Source organism: Emys orbicularis, chromosome 2, assembly GCF_028017835.1.
Source record: "Emys orbicularis isolate rEmyOrb1 chromosome 2, rEmyOrb1.hap1, whole genome shotgun sequence".
Classification (NCBI taxonomy): domain Eukaryota; kingdom Metazoa; phylum Chordata; order Testudines; family Emydidae; genus Emys; species Emys orbicularis.
The window spans coordinates 81,190,371-81,211,498 of NC_088684.1; the positions used below are offsets into that span (position 1 = coordinate 81,190,371).

Consider the following 21,128-nt stretch of genomic DNA (forward strand, 5'->3'; position numbering starts at 1 on the left):
ACTTCCAGTCAAAACACAGGTGATTAACAAATTAAACTTCTAATCATTTTTGCATTATTGAAAACAAACTAACAGGAATGGTTAATGAACTGGATGTTAGCTTTCCGTAGAGTTTTAGACAGGTTTTAATTTCAGAAGTTATTATGATAATGACACTACAGTGTGCTGCTCAAGCACCTTGGTACCAAAATCAAAACTAGCGAGTTTCTGTCTTTAGGAAACATAAATAATTCAAATGGCCATAAAAATAGTATTATATGTTCTGTATGAACAGTCTGGAAACAATTTGGAGTGTTTCTCTCTGTACAAAATTAAATACTACATCTTATTTTTAAAAATAAGGAATTGTAGTATTCAATAATAGGATCTGCATTTTTAGATACAGACATTTAAAAATTATTTTCTATTTGGATTCCTGATCCAAGCATGGCTTGATATTTACAAACCTATGTTAGAGTTGTGAGGTGGAATAAAACAAAAAGAGCATTTTCTTTAATATTCATATTTTCCCATTACTTGCTTATTCCCATGGGGTTGCCCACAATGTTTTCAATTTGGTAACCACTCAGTAATAGCTCTAAGAATTCTACCAGTCAATTAAATTTATCAAGCACATCTTTTGCCCGCTAATAAAATAACATTGCCGTAGTTGTCTTATTTTGTTATTAGCCTCTTTTCAGAAATTTCATATAGCAGGCAGGGAATCATTGATTTTACACTTACTTCATATTGTTTTTGTTGTAACGTAAAAAAGTGCAAATTGCAGATGGTACAGTACAGCAGAGCAGCCAGTAACCACATGTCCAGTGGGTAAGAAGTTTCTCTTTTTAAGTCAATAACTCAGATATATCTGAGCTGATATAACAAAATATTTTATTACAAGCAAGCTTATGAATTTCTTCCGTGAATTTCAGGAGTTTGGTTGGACTATAAGTGGCCTGACAAAATTAATGAAGTAGTGAGAGAAATAGCCTGTTAATCAGTTTTAATACATTTAAAATATGAACATTTATGTTCTTTGCAGAAAAATGAATAAACACAAATTATGAGTTGGGCTTGAAAGGCAGTTCAGTGGTTTGCTTGTTGGATTAAGTCTCACTTTTGACATTCTTAATCTTTGGGGGAAGATAACAAACTGCTTCATAATGTTAAATCTGGATTAGTAACTTAGAATTTAAAAATAGAACATTATGCACAACAGAACACACCTTTCCGTTGTTTTCTTTGGATCCCAGTGTATGGCATATTCTTAATGAACTTTTGCAGCAATTAGTGGATACTGAGAATTTGACAATGAGAAATTGTCAAAAACTGTGTGGGTAAGGGATAATGCTGGAACGTCAGACAGTCTCAAACAGTGTGGTTGTTTGCCACCGATGTCCCATCTGCCTCTGATTCCTTGGTAAGGGCATCCCTCTGCTCCTTAAACATTTTGGAGGAGGGTGGGGGGGGGTTGTTTTGTTTAATGGGTACAGCAAGATGGATCCAGACTAGTGTTGATCAGATTTGATGGTAATTGCGGTTTTCTTAAAACTGAGTTAATTATGTTTGTATTTTATTCTGAAAAGTTGGATGAGGTTGAATGGGAGGGAGGTCCTTTTCCTTAGTAGGCGTTGTATCAACCGTGCATGATATTGCTTCATGACATAACCATAGTGACACAGATTTACATTTGCTTAATATAAAATCTTCCCAGTGGGGAGAAGGAGCTCACAACTCATGCTGGGAGATTTGCAGGTCATGCTTTTGATAATCTGTGTTCACTGGAAGTTTCTTATGTGTATCGCCAGATTTAAGAGTTTAGCTCTTAATGGTGCAACCCTAATTAATAAAATACAGATTTGGGGAAGGCGGAGGGGGAAATCAACAAAGTATAAGAATTCTATTGCTGAGAGTTGTGAACATGACCTCACTACCGAAGCAGAGGAAAACAAATGTTTCTGTTTTACAATTCTGTTAGTCCTCTCACTGTTTATTAGATTTTTCCTTAGCTATCTTTCTAATTTTACTTCTCCCTTCCTCCTGCTCCCCTCCTTAATTTATTTCCTTGTTCACTAGCATGACAGGCCTTTCCCCAAGACCATATCCTGTCTACAAAGAAAGGTTAAAAGCGTGCCATCAATCTGTTTAAGTTTTCAGATTGACCTTACTGTGAGTGGGAGATGGATATAATATATATAAAACATGGATGTGTTTGTGTCTCTGAGTATGCATATGTAAAAATAAACAGATAAAACACATAAGTAACTATCAGCATCTGGAGGCTTCTTCCTGCCCACTCACCTGCCATAAAACCCTAGTGTTCTAAGCACCCCAATCTCCACATTTCTAAAATCAGAAGCTGTGAGCAGTAGAAGAGCCCACTCAGGCTGATAAAGCATTTCTTGCTGCCCTAGTTCCCCTGTAACAAGGATTGGCAGAACAGGATACAGTATATTTGCCCTTGCAGGTGGAGTGAGGCACCCTTAGAGAGAGAGCGAATGGTCCAGGAAGGCAGGAGGGAGTAGATAAAAATCAAGGGGTTTAATAATACCCAGATGGACTGGGGGAGCAACACATACCTTCAGCTTCAGACATTATATCCCCATCTCAGGAGATATATTTTCCATTTGGATTAATATTTTACCATTATTGGCTTCCTAGCCAGTCAATATTTGTATTATATTTATTGATAGATGTGGATTAGTCTTTCCTAATTTGAGGGCTCCCAGATGACTTTGGAGGAATGATAGGGCAAAGGAAAAGAACAGCAGTGGTGGTGGGGAAAGTTGCACGACCCCATGTCTGTCCTTCCCCACCATCCATGCATTGTGCTCCCGAGACTAGCAGGCAGTGAAGGCCCACCAACCTTCCATCCCTGCTCCCACAGCAGTCTCTAATGAAGATGGCTACAGAAGCGGATGATGATTATTTTTCTCCTGTGCTTCCATGGCCTTCAGCTAAGCTGCAAGGGCACATATCATCATATCCCTGGAACCACCAGTGGAGGCCCCCATCCCAAGCAGTAGGGAACAGAGAAGGAACTACTAAATGAGATAGCAGAAATGAATAGCAATTAGAAAGGGGGAAAAGACAGAGAACAGAAAAACATAAGACTATTTAAAAAAATAACAGAGGCAGAAAAGAATAGGAGAGACATTAAGACAGAAAGGAAGATGGCAGTACCTGCCGGGACATGGTATGTTGGGACATGGAGTGAGGGAGTTCATCCATCAAACCGTTGTGAGGAGAGTCTATCCGAAAATGATTGAGAGCCACTGATGTAGATACATGTTTAACTGATTAAAGAAAAAATGTTTGTCCTCAGCAATTTTGTGGCCTAAACAGATTGATAGGATCCCTGTAATTATTCTGTCCATTGGCCAAGGCCATTGGCCTTAAATTGGACTCATGTTGTTAACATCCAGAGAGAGTGGATTCATTACGGAAGGTCACTAAGGCAAATATAGGTTTAAAAAATCCAAGTATGAAACTTAGTCTTTTAAATAAGGCAAACGGCATTACTTTGTTGGCTAAAATATCTCCACTGAGGGTAGATATTTTTAGGTAGTGTGTCTGTCTGTGTTTTTGTCTAATCAAATATAATATCAAATAGTCATTTAGCGGGGGAAGAGGGATTAGAGGCTATTTGAAAAGCCTCTTACTCTTCTCTGTTAAAAGGGTGTATAGTGATTTTACAGATTTTATTATACATTTCAATCAATCTAATAAAATGGATTATGCCACCTAATGGAAAATAAAATCTGCAGATGACCCAGTGAGGTGTAACCTTAAGTATCTTTGACAACAAAACAATTTACATTTGTTTATATGCAAGTCTCATACTGAAAGGATTTCAGAGAGATGGCTTTTGTTAGTAATTCTACTTACCAGCTATATAGCACTTTATAATTTACATTTTTGAAATGTTGTACAAGCTTAATTAATCCTTACAGCATACCGTGGTAAGGTATGCAGATAAGTATTTATCATGCCCATTTTATAGACAGAGAAACAGAGGCAGAGAAGTGAAATACTTTACCTAAGGCAGTGGTTTTCAACCTGTGGTCCATGATCCCTGGGAGTCTGCAGACTATGTCTAAGATTTCCAAAGGGCTCCGCACCTCCATTTGAAATTTGTTAGGGGCTCACAAATGAAAAAAGGCTGAAAACTACTGACCTAAGGCTACATATAGGTAGTCAGTAGCAGAGAGCTCAGGAATTCCTGATCCCCAATTCTGTGTTCATTCCTTTAGACCATGTCAAGTAACATACAAGTTTTCTTAAACTACACGCTGTTTAGCATTAATGCTATAGAGGAGTCTTGTGGACAGAAAGTGCTACAAAGCTTTTTTTTTTTTTTTTTTAAATACACCTTCTATTTACATGCAAATTTGGATCCAGACAGATGAAGGTACTTTTGTTTCTAGAGGAAACTGCCAAATGCAAACATATTTGTCAGTAAAAACTATTTTATAGCTTTGCGTCTATTTGGGGGGAAAAATCCAAACCCAGACATATTTTAATATTGTCTCAGTGAGGTGTAAGAAAACATATCTGTAATTCCTCTCTTCTTTTATTTTTTCCTCTGAATAAGATACAAAGCTTTTTAGCGGTTGTTCTCGAGAATAAACTGTCTCTTGATGGCTAGAGATGAGAGAAGTTTCCTGGTATCTCTTTGTTTAGCTCACATAGTTTACTGTTGGCATTTGACCCAAGTGTGCAGAAAGATACCCCTCCACCTGTTATTTTAAATAAATATGGTAAAGATTTTTTCTTCTACCTATTTCTTTACATTTGTGTTACTTGACGTACTAGCATGTAGACTGATGTGTAGCCATAATGTCTATAATTTTTTCACACACATACAAAGTGGATCAGAATCAAGGGAGTTCAGACGTGTTTAACTCAGCAAAGGAATTACCCCATATAAAATTATGAGGCTCAACAGCAGTAGTGTAAATTTGTAAGTGCTCTGAATAAAGTGCTGTTAGGCATGAGATAATGTAAAGTGATGACTTTGCCAAGAACTATTTATGAAGAGCTTAATTTTTTTCACTCTGATAATTCTTGACCAATAATTACCAGCCTCTAATTATCTATTTTAGTTAGAAAGAAATCTCTATCACTATGGAAGTTGGCATTGCAACTAGCGCATAAATCCCCAAAGAGGTAAATGTGTTCCAAACAGCCACAAACAACTGTCTCATGGAACATAGTGAGCAAATTGCGAGCCGCTGGCTGTGCACAACAGAGCAGCACATTTACCATTGAAGGCTGATCAGGCTGACAAAGAGAATGATAAAAGGGGAAAAACAGCCACAATCTTTGTAGTTCACTGCAACTTAGATTGACTGTAGAGAGCAAGCCAGGGCTCTGTAGCGATAACCACAGTCCGCATGAAAAGTTGTGGTGATAGGGGCCAGCCTGTGGCATCACTAGGATGCAGTGGTTTTTCACATCTCCAGTTTTTAATAGATATATGTATGTCTTTTTATGAGTTTGCCTTAAATTTCATATCTAGTATAAATTGTGTGTGAGTTGAAGTGTGTGGTTTTTGACAGAAGGGTGTATTGTGGGCAAGGATCAGAAAAAAAAAACCCGTAGCATGAAAATAATGACAAAACTAGAGTCAAAACCAATATCAAAGTCAATGGAAAGCCTCCCATTAACTTCAGTGAGCATTAGACCAGGCCCATAGATTGATTAAGAGAGTCTGTGCTGAGACAGTAATAGTCCTAAAGAACTTTTCTGGAAATAATGCATTAATTCATCTGAGATGAAAATTGAAAACTATGCCTTGAATTGACAAGCAATGTATAAACACTGAGATCTGGAGAAATCGTTTATTGCAAATCCATGATATTTGAATATATCATTGATTTTTAATATATATATATATAATACACACACACACACACACACGCATACATATATATGTATTTTATATGTGTGTGTATATGTAAAATAATTTTATTTGTCTCACATGCAGACACATGCAGCATGCATTATGTTATATGTGGAATACATTGCTGATGTCAAGACAAAGGAAATGCATAAATCAGCTTTGTAGACACCAATAACATTTTAGGCTAATTGTAATAGTAAGTGACATTTACACATTCTGTAGTTTGTCTAATGCCTACGGTCATGAAAAACATTTTTTCTTTCACATATACAGTAAGCAGCAGTATGTGACTAATATTCATTGCACTTTGGTGACTGCAAGTATCACTTCTTCAGAATTTCAGTTTAAATACTATACAGTAAAAATGACATTCTCTTGTATGAGGGGTTTTTACATGTCTTTGCGGGGGGGGGGGGGGGAATCTAAATATATGGATCTGCCCACTAGAACATGAAGAGGCACAGACTTCCTTTTGTTTATCAGCTTTCACTGACTTGTCAGAAACAAGGAATGGAAATTAACACATTGCAGGGGGAAAAACGATACTACGCTCTTAGCATCAAAAAATAGTTTGGGTACTTGGGAATCTCATGTTTACACTCATTGTTAGCAAGAAGTTTTCAAAAACTTAGAGTAAACTATATTATGTGGTTTGAAAAATGCAAAAAACATGTAACATCCAGAAAATCTTCTTTTGGTATTAAATCTGATGAAATGTTGGCTATTTCATGAGGAGCTGGGTTTAAAAAAAAGATGAAATCTGTGCTGTTTAATACTAACAGAAAGCTACCCTCATGTGGGCAATGCTGGCTTATTTGAAAAGCCCATAAAGGGTTTCTACATGGACCATACAAAAGGGATACTTTCTCTTTAATAGCCATCTGTACAGGAGAGATGAGAAGTGGGCCAGGTCATCTCTCCTCAGCTGTCATGATATTAACGTAGGTAATGGAGCAAGCTCTGCGTTCTGCTGGGTGTTGTTTTTCATAGATGTTCATCGATTTACACAGATAATTCTATTTATTTCTTAGAGTTGGTCCAAGCAAACCAGGCAGAATAACAAACACCAAAGCATTTCAAATGACTTTATCTTTGCTATTTTGTAATGTAACTTTTGTCTAAAAAATGGTGTCACACCTACTGTGCAGATGGCTGCATGATTTGTAAACCAGCCAAAACATTTAAACAAATGTGTGATCTGGGGATAGATTAAATAAAGGATAAAATGGAGTGTGGACCACAAATTCTAATAATCAGATGATTTTAAGTTGTGTGTAGTGTGGAGAGATGGTAACAGTGATAGCAGGGAAAGCTTGCCAATGACAGCAAGGTGCCTTACAGATCTCAGGATGGAGCCTGTGGCCTAGTAGGCCTCAGTTTGAGAACTGCACATTTGCTGTACAGCTGGCAGCTCTGTATGGGGACATCAGATAAAACTTATGTAAAATGAAGTGTTATTGCTTAGTATGAAATTGTGCAGAGAGGGAATTTGCAGACAGTAACTGAAAACAGAATTCATGGTACCAATGAAGCAGACTGTAAATATGAAGAGGCTTTAATTATCTGAGCAATTTAACAAAAAATTCAAGATGTATTGACAAAGGGCAAATGCAGCTGTAAACATGCTAGAACACTAAACTGAAAGTCGTGTCACCCCTTCCAGTTTCAAACTCCAGTTTTTAATTCCGAGGGTTATATGATTTCAGCCACAGAGCTACTCTGATTTGAGATGATATCTAGATTTCAGATTGACCCAGGAACAATTTTTTTCAGGAAAGTCTGTTGGGGCATTTTAAAGTCACAGAATATGAAGTAAAAAACTAATATGGAAACGTTCCCAACTCAGATGTTTTATTTTTCTCCTGTGTAACTCAAACAACTTTGATTTTGAAAATTAAATTTGGGAAAGAGTCCATAATTATTTTTGTATTAAGGAGTTTGGGGGGAAAAGGGGGGAGAAACAACCAAAAAGCCAATATTTTGCAACAATTTATTTCCCTTTTAATTTCTTTCAAAGAAAGGGGGGCATTTAAAGATAAGAATGCCACTTGATTCTAACCTTGCTCTCTTCTACCTAGGTAGTGCAAGGATGTCCAATTGGTGTGTGCTGTTATGTACCATACAGTATGTGTTGTAATACCTAGCCACTGCAGGATGAATTAAAGGCATTGTGTCTCCTTTCCCTTTTGTTCTTTTTTGTTTTTGTCCTTTTGTACTGCAGCCCTAACAGTTGCTTTTGCACATTTTTGGTATGTGTTAACGATCGCGATAGAATACAGTTTAAATATTAAAATCCACAGTAGTTATTCCTAAATTGTTCACATTCCTAGCAAAGAAACCCCCAATTCCTTGATGAGCTATTTCCTTAGATTTCTTTCTGCTTTCGAGTCCATTTAGTGCAATAAACAAAACAAAAGAAACCAATATGGAGAGTGGGTGTTGAACTTCAGCTGTTCATATTGTTGCATTTGGTGAGCTGATGGGGTTTCGTAGGTCACCTTTAGAATTATGCCTATGACAGCAGTAGCTACCTGCCAAGATTGCAAGGTATCTCACAGCTCTCAGGATGGAGCCTGTGGCCTGGTAGGCCGCACTTGGAGGGGTACACATTTGCTGTACAGCTGGCGGCACTGTATGGGGCAGCCATGTGGGCTGTTAGGGAGCTGGAAAGGAGACAAGCATGAAATTTCTTCTAACCCCAACTCTGTTTTTCTGTACTGTTGGCTGCCTCTCAGTTCCTTGACAAAAAAACCAATCAGGCACCCTTTAATCCGCCTGTGATTACCAGTGGTATAAAAAGAGAAGCATAATGAGGAAAAATGCCTCGTTTTGTTGCCTTCAAAAGCCAACAAATTGGAGTTAACTTGACAGGAAGTGGCTTAATAATTAGATTATTTATTTATTCCTGACACATATCCCCCTGTTACTAGTCTCAGGAGATCCCGTAGATGGTACGATTTTCAAGCTGCCATTACTTCGCTGTCTTTTGTGAACAAAGAAGCTACTGTCTATCAGTCAATTAAATGCACTCTTTAAGCAGAGGCTGAGAAGTCCTCAATGGATAGAGCCCTGGGACATTGTGGCTGATGATTCCTTTCTCTGTACTGTACATCACACTCTCAACTACAGTCCCCATAGGGATGGAATAAAGTCATGCATTAAAATATCACTTGTTGATTTGTTTGCTAATGAAGAGCCATTGAAATGTTTGTGTATTTCTATAGCAAAATTGTTGATAAAAGGACTACTTGCTTGCATATCTTACTTCATCTTCAGTAAGTGCTTATTTAAGACTTACTAAAATTAAAGTCAACACATTAAGAAAAAAAACAGAGATGGATAATATGGATTTACTTGCAATTCACATGAAAATAAATAATGCCAAGGACAGTGAGAAGAGCAAGAGAAAAGGGGAATAATACTACTTCAACCATGTCTGATATAATTCTCTTCATTAATAACACTAAGGATCTCTCTCTCTTTTATTTTTCTGGTACAGTAGCAGGCACACCTATTTCAAATAATAAAAAGATGTGATGCATACATTTAAAGCATCCATAAAAATGTAATTATTGGAAAAGTAAGAACTTAAAATAGTAGCCAGTTTTTAAAAGAGGTTTTGTTTGGATTCTTTCTTCTTTTTTGGAGTTAAATATATTTAGAAAATAAGAACTTTTGTTCATTTATATAGTAACTATCTGCAGCCAGGTAGCCCAACAAAAATATACAGACATTTCTGACTAGTATACTGTGTTTGGTAAAACTTCGAGGTTAAGGTAAAAGAGTCTGGGAGCAAAGTTATTTGACTCTGGGGGGGTAAGGCTTCTGAGCTCAGATGCTCCCAACTTTTTTTTACAGTGTTGTATTATCTACATGAACTTACTTTTTTGTTTGGTTTTTTGTTTTTGTTTTGCTCAGATCACCATGGTGCCTTACGGTATTTTTTACAAAAGGCAGAATGCTTGTCTTTGTATAGTAATGAAAATCATTAGTTGATGATTAATTGGTAATATGTTCCAGTATTTATTCATTTCTTAATCTATCTTTTTAGAGATCTCTGTTTGCACTTAAGCACTTAAATGATGCAGTGGCAGTTCTCCAATGCAATATTTAGCTTCTGCACGACCATTTGTTACATACAGATAGAGTTTAAATGAAAGTGGTGATGCCCTAAAATGTATTTATTTTCTCAGCCTTTTTTAAAATGACACCCATACTGTAACTCTTGCTTTCAATAAACTTGACAACAGGCTAAAGGGAATTAATTCAGGCCAGCCTCAAATTGGAGTGTTTCTAATTCCTAGCCTGTTATTCCAATTCATTTTGTTAGAAAAAGCTTAGATACTCGGAGGTGTTCTATAATAGAAAATGAATTTGAAACCCATTCATTAATTGGTGATTAATACATTTCGGGATTAGTTTAAGCAAAGCCCTACCTCCTGCCCAGTCAAGTATGTTCTGGTTAATATCCAATTATCTGCACCTTTGTACTTATTATGTCTTAATATTTCAGATATGATAACCAGAAACTTGAGAGTCATGCTAATGAGGAGCATAGAGCAGGAATTAACCAGTGACACACTCAGGGATCCTTACTAAGAAAAGTATCTCTTTCTCTCCTTTCCTCATCCTGGTACAGCTACTGTACACCCTCTATTTCTAGTATTTTAAATGGTTTATTGGAGATTGGAATAATATTTTAACTAAATATTTTCGGTTTTGCGTCAATTGCAGACACTGCATAAGGTCAGACTGTGTTTGTGCACAGTCATGTTTGTGATAAACGTAATATTATGTGGTGAGGGAAGTGAAAAATTGATACTCAGCTGAAACAGTGGTACCTGCTTAAAATATGCACTTGTGCCTGTCTCTGTGAGCGCGTGTACAGTTATGTATGTATGAGCGCCTGCGTGTGCATAATGATATCCATTAATGAGAGAAAGTAATTATAGTGTAAAGGGTTACAAATGTGTTTGAGAGTTTTAAAAAAAATTTACTTGGGCGTATTTATCATATCCCTCAGCTTGTAAAGAAGATGCTTTAGTTACTATGAGTACAACTGTACAGGGCTGTGAGGTGAAGGAAAAAAAATATAATAAATATTAAAAACCTAAAATTTACCTAAATTAGCTTTTCTGTGTATAAAAATGTCAAAATCTTAAAATCAGTATCTCAGGATTGTCTGATCTAGGAACAGGTGTTATTTCCTTCCCCGTGATATAAAGGTACCAGTTTTAGTGTGGCAGGATCATGAGCAGTTTAGGTTAAGTTGCTAGGATAGGTCTGGTAGAAGAGGAAGCAGTGGGCAGAGTAAAGGTGACATGATCAAAGATGTATGATAGATTACAGGGGCATGTGATAAATTGTTTTCATCACTGAATATGACCATCACATACCTTACATTATCCACAGTGTATGAGACAAGGGATCTTTCAGAACCCTGCCTCATTCACTGCACTCACCTTACAGGGTGCAGGTTCCAAGTTTGTAGACAAAATCAAGATATTGGACTGTATGATTTAAAAAGTAGTATATTTTTTGTGATTGAAAACTATCAGGAAGCATATGCACAATGGGTGTTTTGAGTGCCTGAGTTTTGAGTGCCTATGTAACTTGAATGTTTCCTTTATGTATTATTTTATTAGAATTCCATGGTTTAAAAACATAATAGCCATTTCTTTATATGTAACTCTTTGACTAGACACCACCTAAGCAGAGGGAAAACTTCTGCACTTTCTCTGTCAGTGCCCCCAACTGCACACCTGGATGAGGCCTAAGGCATTAGAAGATCACCTTGCAAAAAAAAAAAACAATAAAAAACCAAAAAACCCAACAACCTGGTCTCCTACAGGGCCCTGATCAATTCAGTGCTCAGTTTAGGAGATGTGCATGTTTACTAACTCATTCATGGGTAACACAGCCCTCCCTTTGCTTAGAACTTTGGTAAAATGGGCTAAAAAACATACCCAAAGTACTGCATTAGTGCAAAGTGTGATTTTCAAACTGTCATAACATGATCAAATCAAAACCAGTTATCACCAGAACAGTCAAATACACTTCTTTGCATTTGAATGACATTTCCCTGTTAAGTTTGAACTTTCAACCCCCAGTCACTTGAGCACTACTGCTCTTAAATAAAAATCTTGCAAGACTTAATGGGGGGGTAGCATTTTTTTATTCACCTCTCATTTGAAAATGGCTGAACCTTTGTTTTAAATAAATAAATAAAATAAAAATATCACCTTTGGACAGAGACCTGGTCTGGAAAATTTCAGCTCACTAATTGAAAGTGTTGTAAAGTTGTGAGTAGCTGAAAGAAGGCATTTATAATAGAAATGCTCAAATTTTACCTGCCATTACATTTATATTGCATACTCCAGAAAATGTACTGTAGGGAAAAATCCTTCACTGGCACGCATAGGAATAGATTACGTGACCTCTTAGGGCCTTTCTGTCTAATATCTGTGATACTCTATCTGGGTCATCTTATATTTTATGTCAACTCTCACTTTTAGAAAGCTAATATTTTTGTGTACAAGGCTTTCAGCATGGCCCTTCCCGGTCCACCCTTTCTGCAAACTTGTGATTTTACTGGTCTCTTTCAACTAAATGTCTCCGCACTGGAAGTACTCCTCTTTTGCAAAAGAAGCATTCCAAAACACCATAACTCCTCTTCTGTCTCCATACTCAACTCAGACTTCCCATTTGTCAGTTCTGACCATATCCTTGTGATAGCCTTTGACTCGGAACTCTCCTATTGCACCATCTCCTATGTAGGCAAATTCATCTTTTCCATAAATTTGCACGTCTGTACTTCATCTTCAACTTTGCTGATATCCTCATCCACATCACTCTGTAGCTTTGGACAAGTCACTTAACCTCTCTTAATTTTGCAAAATGAGGATAATGGTTTTTTGAGAATAAATTAGTTAATGTATCTAAAGTGCTTTGAATATAAACGTGCTAAAATGCCATAAATACTAAGTATTAAATTACTTGTTTTATTTATGATTGTTCAACCTCTGCAGAATGCTATTGCCTGCCTTTCTGCCACAACACCTGCCTCAAATAACTCTATTCATTTCAGAAAACAATTAAAATTCATCCTTCCTGTTAATGGATAATCCTTCATGGACATTACATTGTCTTTCTCGACTTCAGCCTAGTTACATTGCTAAAGTGATCTTCTCTCAGTCACTCCTCACAAAGGCCCAGATCCCCAGTATACACCAGATCCTGGTGTAAATGAATATAGATCCATTTAAGTCAGTGAAGTCTGTTACATATTCTGAGAATCTGGCCCATTGTCACTGTTGATTCAAGATCTATCTCCTCTGCATCTTCTGCAGCCTGGAAAAATCTTCCCATGTCTCTGTCTCATTGTCTCCATCTGTTTTCAAATCTCGTGTGAAGACATATAATTTCTCCCTTGCCTAAATCTTTTACATTTATCCCTGTTCTGTTTATTATTTAAATCTGTGACCGGATTTTTTTTTACCTCTGTAAAGAATTTTGAGTTACAGTTTATTTGAAGGATCCTCTACCAAATATATCATATTGTTTTATTACAAAGCTGATTTCTATGGTTCTCAGCTAAATCTCATAAGAACCACCCATCCACACAAATGCTTGCACACTGGCAAGAATATACAATTTTTAGTAGTCTCCACTGAAATTGTCCTTTCTTTAGCTGTGATCCTGGGCCAATACCAGCCACGGCTGGTGCTTCAAATCACGTAGCTTTAAATAGTGTGCCTGAATATTGCCACCTTTATATGCTGTATTGTAATGAAACAACATCAGTAAATTGCAGTGAAGGGTGATTGTTGCATGGGGATGACTATTACACCTTGGGGTCCATTTGCACCAGATTATTTTTTTATTGTTATTATTACTTCCTATCTTCTTTACTCTCTTGACGCCAAACTTGCTGTTGGACATCAGTGGAGCACAGGGGATCTTTAGAAACATTGTGGACATCATCTTTTCTCTTAGGTACAGACCAATCACAGTTCAATTCCAAACTCTGGTATCCTGGGTGGCTTTGCAGTACTTTATTGATGCCAGTTTGGTTAGTTGACTAGTCTCAGAGTGGTGTTCATCATCTGCTCGTAAAAGAGGATGAATTTATTGCTGATAAAAATGACATTTTTTGCTAACAGTTTTTAGACTGAAACAATGCTGAATTTATAGCAAGTATAATACATTTTCCCCTATCCTAGCCCCCGCACATTGTACAGTTCAGAAAAGAACTGAAATGAGATTTTTGTTTTTTGTTTTGGTTTATTCCTTGTTTTTAACTATTTTCATGATAAATTAATCTTGGAGGGTAAAGGCAGTATGCAGTTGAATTGTCAGTGGTTTATTTGTAATATTAAACCACAAAAATACTTTCTGGTGTTTTTTTTTTCTGGCCCCTGTGGGTATGTCTATACAGCAAAGAAAAACCTGTGGCTGGCCCCTGTCAGCTGACTTGGGCTGCGGAGGTGTTTCATTGCTGTGTAGGCTTTCAGGCTTGGGCTGGAGCCCAAGCTCTGGGACCCTCCCACCTCGCAGGTTCCTAGCTCCCCGGGCTCCAGCCTGAGCCCAGACATCTACACAGGAAGAAAACAGCCCCACAGCTTTAGCCCTGCGAGCCCGAGTCACCTGGCACGGGCCAGCCATGGGTGTCTATCTTGTGCCATGATTTTAAGATGCTTCCGACAAGTTTTGTTCTTAGTCTGGGGATTAAAAACAAGATTTTTATTAAAGATATTCCCTTTTTTAAGCAATAAAAGCATACAGTGATAACATGAAGATGTCAGTGCTGTCATAGGATACCCCACAAGCAAACAGGCTGTGTCCTCAGTGGTACAAGAAGCAGCTGCAATCAGAAGAACGTGTTATAACTGATTTATGAGCCAGTAAAATAGAAGGTAGACATTCACTTCACCTACATAAAAGCCAAGTCATTGTGCTACATGCTTTGTACTGAGAAAGCTAGGGAGAAAAAAATCACCCCCATTTGCCCAATTTAGGGCCAAGGCATGGATCTTTGGCACCAGTCATCCCTGAGCTGCTGCTTCAGCTTATGGATGGGAATAGAAACTGCAACCCTCCTGCATGACTTGTCCAGGTTGCTGCTGAGTGTGTGCATTTGTGGATCCTGTGGCTGCCTTCCTCAGATCTCCTTTTCTCCAATGCCTCCCCCATCGAGTGTGGAGGCACCCTTCCATATGCAAAGTATTGCAGAGGCCCTGGCTTGGTGGCATGTCTGCACTCTCTATGCATCTCTGATTGGGGAGCTTAGGAAGGTCTTTTTTGGCACGTCTTCATTGGGGTGAATGTAAGTTGTAAGGCTCTGATCCTGAAAACACTTAGGCACGTGTGTAGCTTTATGCACACAAGTGACTTCTTTGGGACTACTCATGGGAATAAAGCTGTGCACGTTTTTAGGTGTTTGTTTGATTGGGGTCTAATTTGTTATTTCAGGGATTATGCCAAGAACAACATAATTTAAATAAGGAAAACATTTTTTTCACCATGTAACATTCAGGTTGTCATTTTACCTTGTTAGACATTTTCTCACTTGGGAGCATGTACGTGAATTTTTATTTGAACAGTAAATATAGATTTTAGCATCTTTTTTGGGACTATGTACATTTGTTTTTTCATTGCAATACAGCTGTTTTCCCTCTCTTCTTTCTCTTAATATTATGACCGTGTAGCATTCAAATTTAAATCTGGAACTAGAACTGACACACCTTCAATTGAACTATCATGTGTCTTAAAACTGCTTTATCAGTGACGCCAGTTCCACACTATTCAGTTGTACACACTTCCGATTATGAGCCAGAGAGCATTGATTTTTAGCTGTCATTTCTAGCGCACACACTGTAGAATTGAAATTTAAACCTTAATCCACTCTTTAATGCAATTAATTTTTAATGTGCAGTAATACTAATTGAAATAGCCTGAATTTAGTAAGTCACCACAAGACATTTTCAAAAGCAGGAGTCTCCACTGAGAACTGGAAGGACAGATAATCATTGTTACAGTGTTTACAGAATAAATGCACAATCTGCAGGCTATTCAATGGCAAGAGATCTTTTTTCTGTTAGTTTATATTAATATGTCTCATTGTGGATTGAATTTTTTTTTCACTGATTCACACTGCACGTGCGTGTGTGTGTATTGTTGTGAGCCAAGTTATTGTGATTGTGTATTATTGGAGGTGGTTACTTCAGTAGAATATTTTCTGTCTAATCTATATATTTTTAACATCACTGTCACTGTATTATGTAGTTGTCAAATTCATTTTGATGTGTATAGAAATTTATTCAATTTTCCTCCTACAAAATGGTCAGCTATGCAGTTCCCATGTATTTTAAACTGAAGCTGCATGTTATGTACCTGTATCTTCCCCCCTGCCCCAGGTTTGCCTTTCATCTAAGCAGCATATCTTGTGCTAGCATGACTTCATTGTATTATTATTAATTTTAAATATAGTATTTTAAAATGTTTTGTGAGGTTTTTCCAACCAGAGTGAAACAGATTTTGACACATTTAACCAAAGAGATTTTAGTCATTTTTGTAATAAAAAGGTGCTTTGACCATATTTATCTGCTAGCAAGGAGCACTTTTTAGAATGCCTTGGTTCAGCTGATGAATGGGCTTGTACAGCATTCAAAACGAGCACCAGTGTTAAGTGAAAATAAATGGCGAGCGCGGTATATCATCCTTTCATGGCTTTCACATTATAGTATTTAATAAGCCAATAGTGCTGTTAAATATTTAGCAAAGGTTCGCCCAAAACCTTTCCATATATTCAAATGGGATTTTAAGACATTTTGCAGCACATAAGTAAAAATTATGTTTCAGTCCTTGAAATGGTTGTAGCGTGGTGTATTTTCTAAATGAAGTGCAGGATAACATGGCACAAATGCATTCAGCAGATTTCACACCTACAAAACACCTGAATCAATTCCCGTTTTTCGGATTAGGGGTTCAAACTGACTCTCATTTTGTCAGTGTTAAAAGAAAGCTCTGTTGAGACTATTTGCACAGAATACTAAACCAGCATTATAGCATTTAAAAAAAAAAAATTGGAGTGTGATTTAAAAAAAAAAAAAAAAAAAAAAAAGCCTTAACAGTGTAAAGGCTTTAACAATGGACACTTTTTAAGTTTGGAGTGGTAGAAGGGAAAAATCAATTGCTACCCTGTTCTAAGATTAACAAGATAAATCAATATATAATATTTTTAGGATCTCCGGCATTTAAAATGTAGATTTAATAAGACAGTTTATTGCATGGAGGTGTTAATCAAACAATACATTGATATTAGGAACCTAGTCATCTTTGATAAACACCTGTATGTTGTAGATCCTTATTACATTCTAATTAATCCTCAGTAAATACTTGTATGATAATTAAATGGCTTTAGCTTCAAATACAACAGTGCCTATTTAAATTAAAAAACAGGTCCTCTGCCACCTTCTGCAGGGATGCAGGCCCCATATGTAGGGTAATGGATATATTTGCACTTTATGGGAGAGCTAGCAGGTTTTGGGTGCCAGATATGAGAGGCACACACCTTCATGCTGTTCGTCCCCAGGGATATGCAAAGGCTTGGTGGTGAACCAGTCAGGTGACAGGGCCAATGGATATGCAACTACTTGAATCCACAGATTGGTGCCCCATGTGGAGGAGTGAAGACAGCGCAGCAGGGATACTGTAGTCTCAGGGCTGCAGCAGCAGATAAAGAGCAGCTCCACTGGCACTCAGAAGCTTAGATGGATGCTTCTTTGCCTCTGGTCCCTAGGGATATCACCAGAGCCCATCTCACTGCTCAAGCTGTGTGCTGATTCCTAGGGACTGGGCCTGTTAAGGAGCTGTATTTTTAAGTGTTACGTATTAAAAAAAAGATATAATTATGGCCAGTGTAATCAGTGGGTATTATCAGCCCTTAAATCTCTCAGTGTTAAATATTATGCTTAATTTCGAATGTGCAACGATGGAGGGCAGTGCTCTGTTCTAATTTTATATTTCATTTATGTGAATATCTATTGAAAGTGTTGTTTTTTGTTTTGTTTTTTCATTATCAACCTACCATGTACACTGCTATTGCCCACAGTACTTACTTCAGGCACTTTAGAAATACATCTCATTTTCAAAGCAGTGCCTGCATATCCTGCTTACTAACCATTTTGGTTCTGTTTAAAAGAAAATTTAGGATTTTTTTTAGTTTGAGGAGTATAATGAAAATGTGTGAGTCTCTGTCTCTCTATTTGAAAATTGAGAGAATTAATGGAATGTGTGTGTGTAAATATATAGAGCTATATAGATCATAGGTATAGATATATTTAATATGCATAGCTCGATGTATGTTGACCTCAGGTTACAAGAGTAGAAAATCCCATTTTCCAGCTTGTTTCAAATGTAGTAAAAATGCTGCTTCAGTTGGTTTATGCTGCTCACATTGGGAAAGGTGCTTATACTGTGATAATTATCATCAAGGAATATTAATGCGTTCAGCATTTGTAACCCAAAAACTCATTATAGCTTAAGCTGTGCATCATCTGTGAAGAGAGAACTTGCCAGAATTCGCTCTTCACAGGGGTTGCCTCCTGCTTGGAATGGAGTGGTCAGAGTATTGTAAGAGGTCACTTAGGCTATTTTTGAAAGCTGAAGTTTTGCAGTTTTTGATTCACTACGTTCTGCCTAAATAGCTTAGCATTCTTGCTCCAAAATTTGCTTTTTCTAACTGAATGCCTGGTAAAGTACACAAAACCAAAAGATGTATTCCGTTATGTGCAAGAGGTGAAAGTGGTAAACATGCATATTCCGCATCAAGGTCATGGAGATTTCAGGATTCATTCTCCCATCAATGAGCATGGGATTTATACACAGAACTCTCTGTAGTGGGAGTTAGCCATTTAAATCCTCTGGTCTTTGATGAGAGAGTAGCTCCTTATTTGTGTCAGACACTGTAGCACTTTTGTACATCAATTCCAGCTGAGTTCAGTTGCAGCATAGGCCTATGTTTTGGTCTCACATAGCACTTCATCATACACATAATTTTATCTGATTATTCCTGTGTTCTTTTTTGAGGGCCTGGACCAACACTTGAACAAACCTCTATTTTTCCAAAAATTATTTTAGAGGTTTATTTAAAACACTAGGGCCTGATTCTCTTCTCACTGTGTTTTCACATCCCTGCCCCTCAGTTGATTGAATTTGTTTACATCAGTGCTCGTGAAAGGAGAATCAGACCTTTAGGAGTTTTTTATATTTTCATTAGTGTATTGTTGTGGGATTCTGTATACTTCTGTACATTACAGTACCTGAGTATATGCCACAACAGTTCTAGAACTAGATCATCAAAAGTCCTAAAGATAAATAATCTATGATAAACCACAGTAAATTTTTCCAGTGATTTGTAATGAAATCTTTCTTCCAAATAAGAATGTCCTTCTTTCAAAAGAATATAGTGCCTCCACCTTAAATAATTAAAACTGCGGTAGAAGCAAAATTGTATTGTGCAGTGCTGGGGTTTTTCAATATGGTCAAATCCTAATATTCTTTCCCCCCCCTTGATACATTGCTTGACATTTCCCACTAATATTGCCTTATGTCGCATGTTGTAGTTTGCTTTATGTTAGGCAGAGGAGAGTAATGCTCAATTCTATCAGGCACTCTGGCTTTTGTGGACCTCTCTGTTTCTGAGGTCAAGTTCTGAACCTAGTCTTGCTCCTGGGAGGACTAGAAAAATCTGTTTCATACGTTTCCATGGGCCTCAAAGAAGTCTAAGAAGAAAAACACAAAACCCATAGGCTTAGTTTAGACTGTCTGAAAAAGTTGGATTCATTGATAGGAAAACTTGCAGTTGATCAGTTTTTCTTATCAGAAAGGGTCACTGCTGTTAGTGGCAGACTCAAGTAAGAGGCAGAGCTTTAGAGGATAGAGCAGTCTTTCAAATATCTGAACATGTGTACAAAAATATCTGAGTTGATAATATAGAACTAACCTGCTGAAGTAAGAAATGACTTGCCTCTTAAAATCTCTTAACTGAAAGGTAATAGAGAGAGTACTATGAACACCGAATCCGAACAGTGTAACTATTACGGGTATGTCCCATTAAAAGCAATTCATTATTGTAATAGAACAGAACCTTTATTTTGTGCAGTAGCACACTAATGCCACAAAATGGATGACTGTCCTGAACCAAACATAAATTCTCAGCGGGTGAGAACAGGAATACTGACACTGTAGCTGGGAAATACAATGGCGGCATATCTGCTGTGTGGATGTAAACTTAATAATCTTTATGAATTTTGAGTAACTCATAACCCTGCTTCCCCTCCAAAGAAACATTATGAAAAGATTGCTTCTAAATCCTTCAGATATTCTCTGTACTTGTGATAGATGCCTGAGTCTTTACCTTGAGGCATTGGAAATGAATGTGTGTTCTTTTCAAGAGATAAGAATGTAGACTTTAGGAAGGAGCAAATTGTATTTTCGTGTTTAAGTTCACAGTTTGCACTTGATGTAGTGAAAGCCAAATGTGAAGAATTGCTTTTCAACATTATTTCTCTGTCTTCTGTATCCCAAGACCTCTGAATTATTATGCTAAAATGTTCTATTGCATGTGATAAAGAAATGCTGAAAAACTGGAAATAAAACAAGATCACCTTCATTGACTAGGCTGTATTTAGATTCCTCTAGCTGCTTCTTATATTGCACAAAGGATCACCCCTTTTTGTAGTGCTGTTCACAGTGATGCAGAAAAGACAGAACAATCCGTGCCTGCAATGCATATTGCAAATGTAACCATTATCCAATATTAACAGTTCTTCTTTTATGGGCCAGATACTGATCTCATTTACACCAATGTAACTCTGCTATGTCACTGAATTGTCTGAATTTATACTGGTGTCAGCGAGATCAGAATTAGGCCTAAAATATATATTTCTTTTAAATTAAGAAATTATTATTTCCTCTTTTTTTTCTCCCAACATTTTTTGTAACAATTTGTCAAAATGTATCTTTTGGACTGTGAAAGATTCCAGTTCCAATGCTCAAAAATAGAAATGTATCTGCTTTTCAGTCAAACCCAGAAAATACCTGAATAATTTTAAATTCACCTGGATTCCCTTTCATGAGCTATACATTTGTTTATCTTCTTAAAAATTAAAAAAATCCTAAAGCCATCTTAGTTTCTCTTCTTTTAAAAAAGCTGGTATATGCATATTAAATTAGCTAT

At 37.1% G+C, this 21,128-nt stretch overlaps 1 protein-coding gene across 1 annotated transcript in view; it reads left to right on the forward strand.

Moving 5' to 3' along the window:
* Window positions 1-21,128, forward strand: part of ZNF521 (zinc finger protein 521) — a 132,856-nt gene that overhangs the window by 27,992 nt on the left and 83,736 nt on the right. The gene's annotated exons all lie outside the window — the stretch shown is intronic.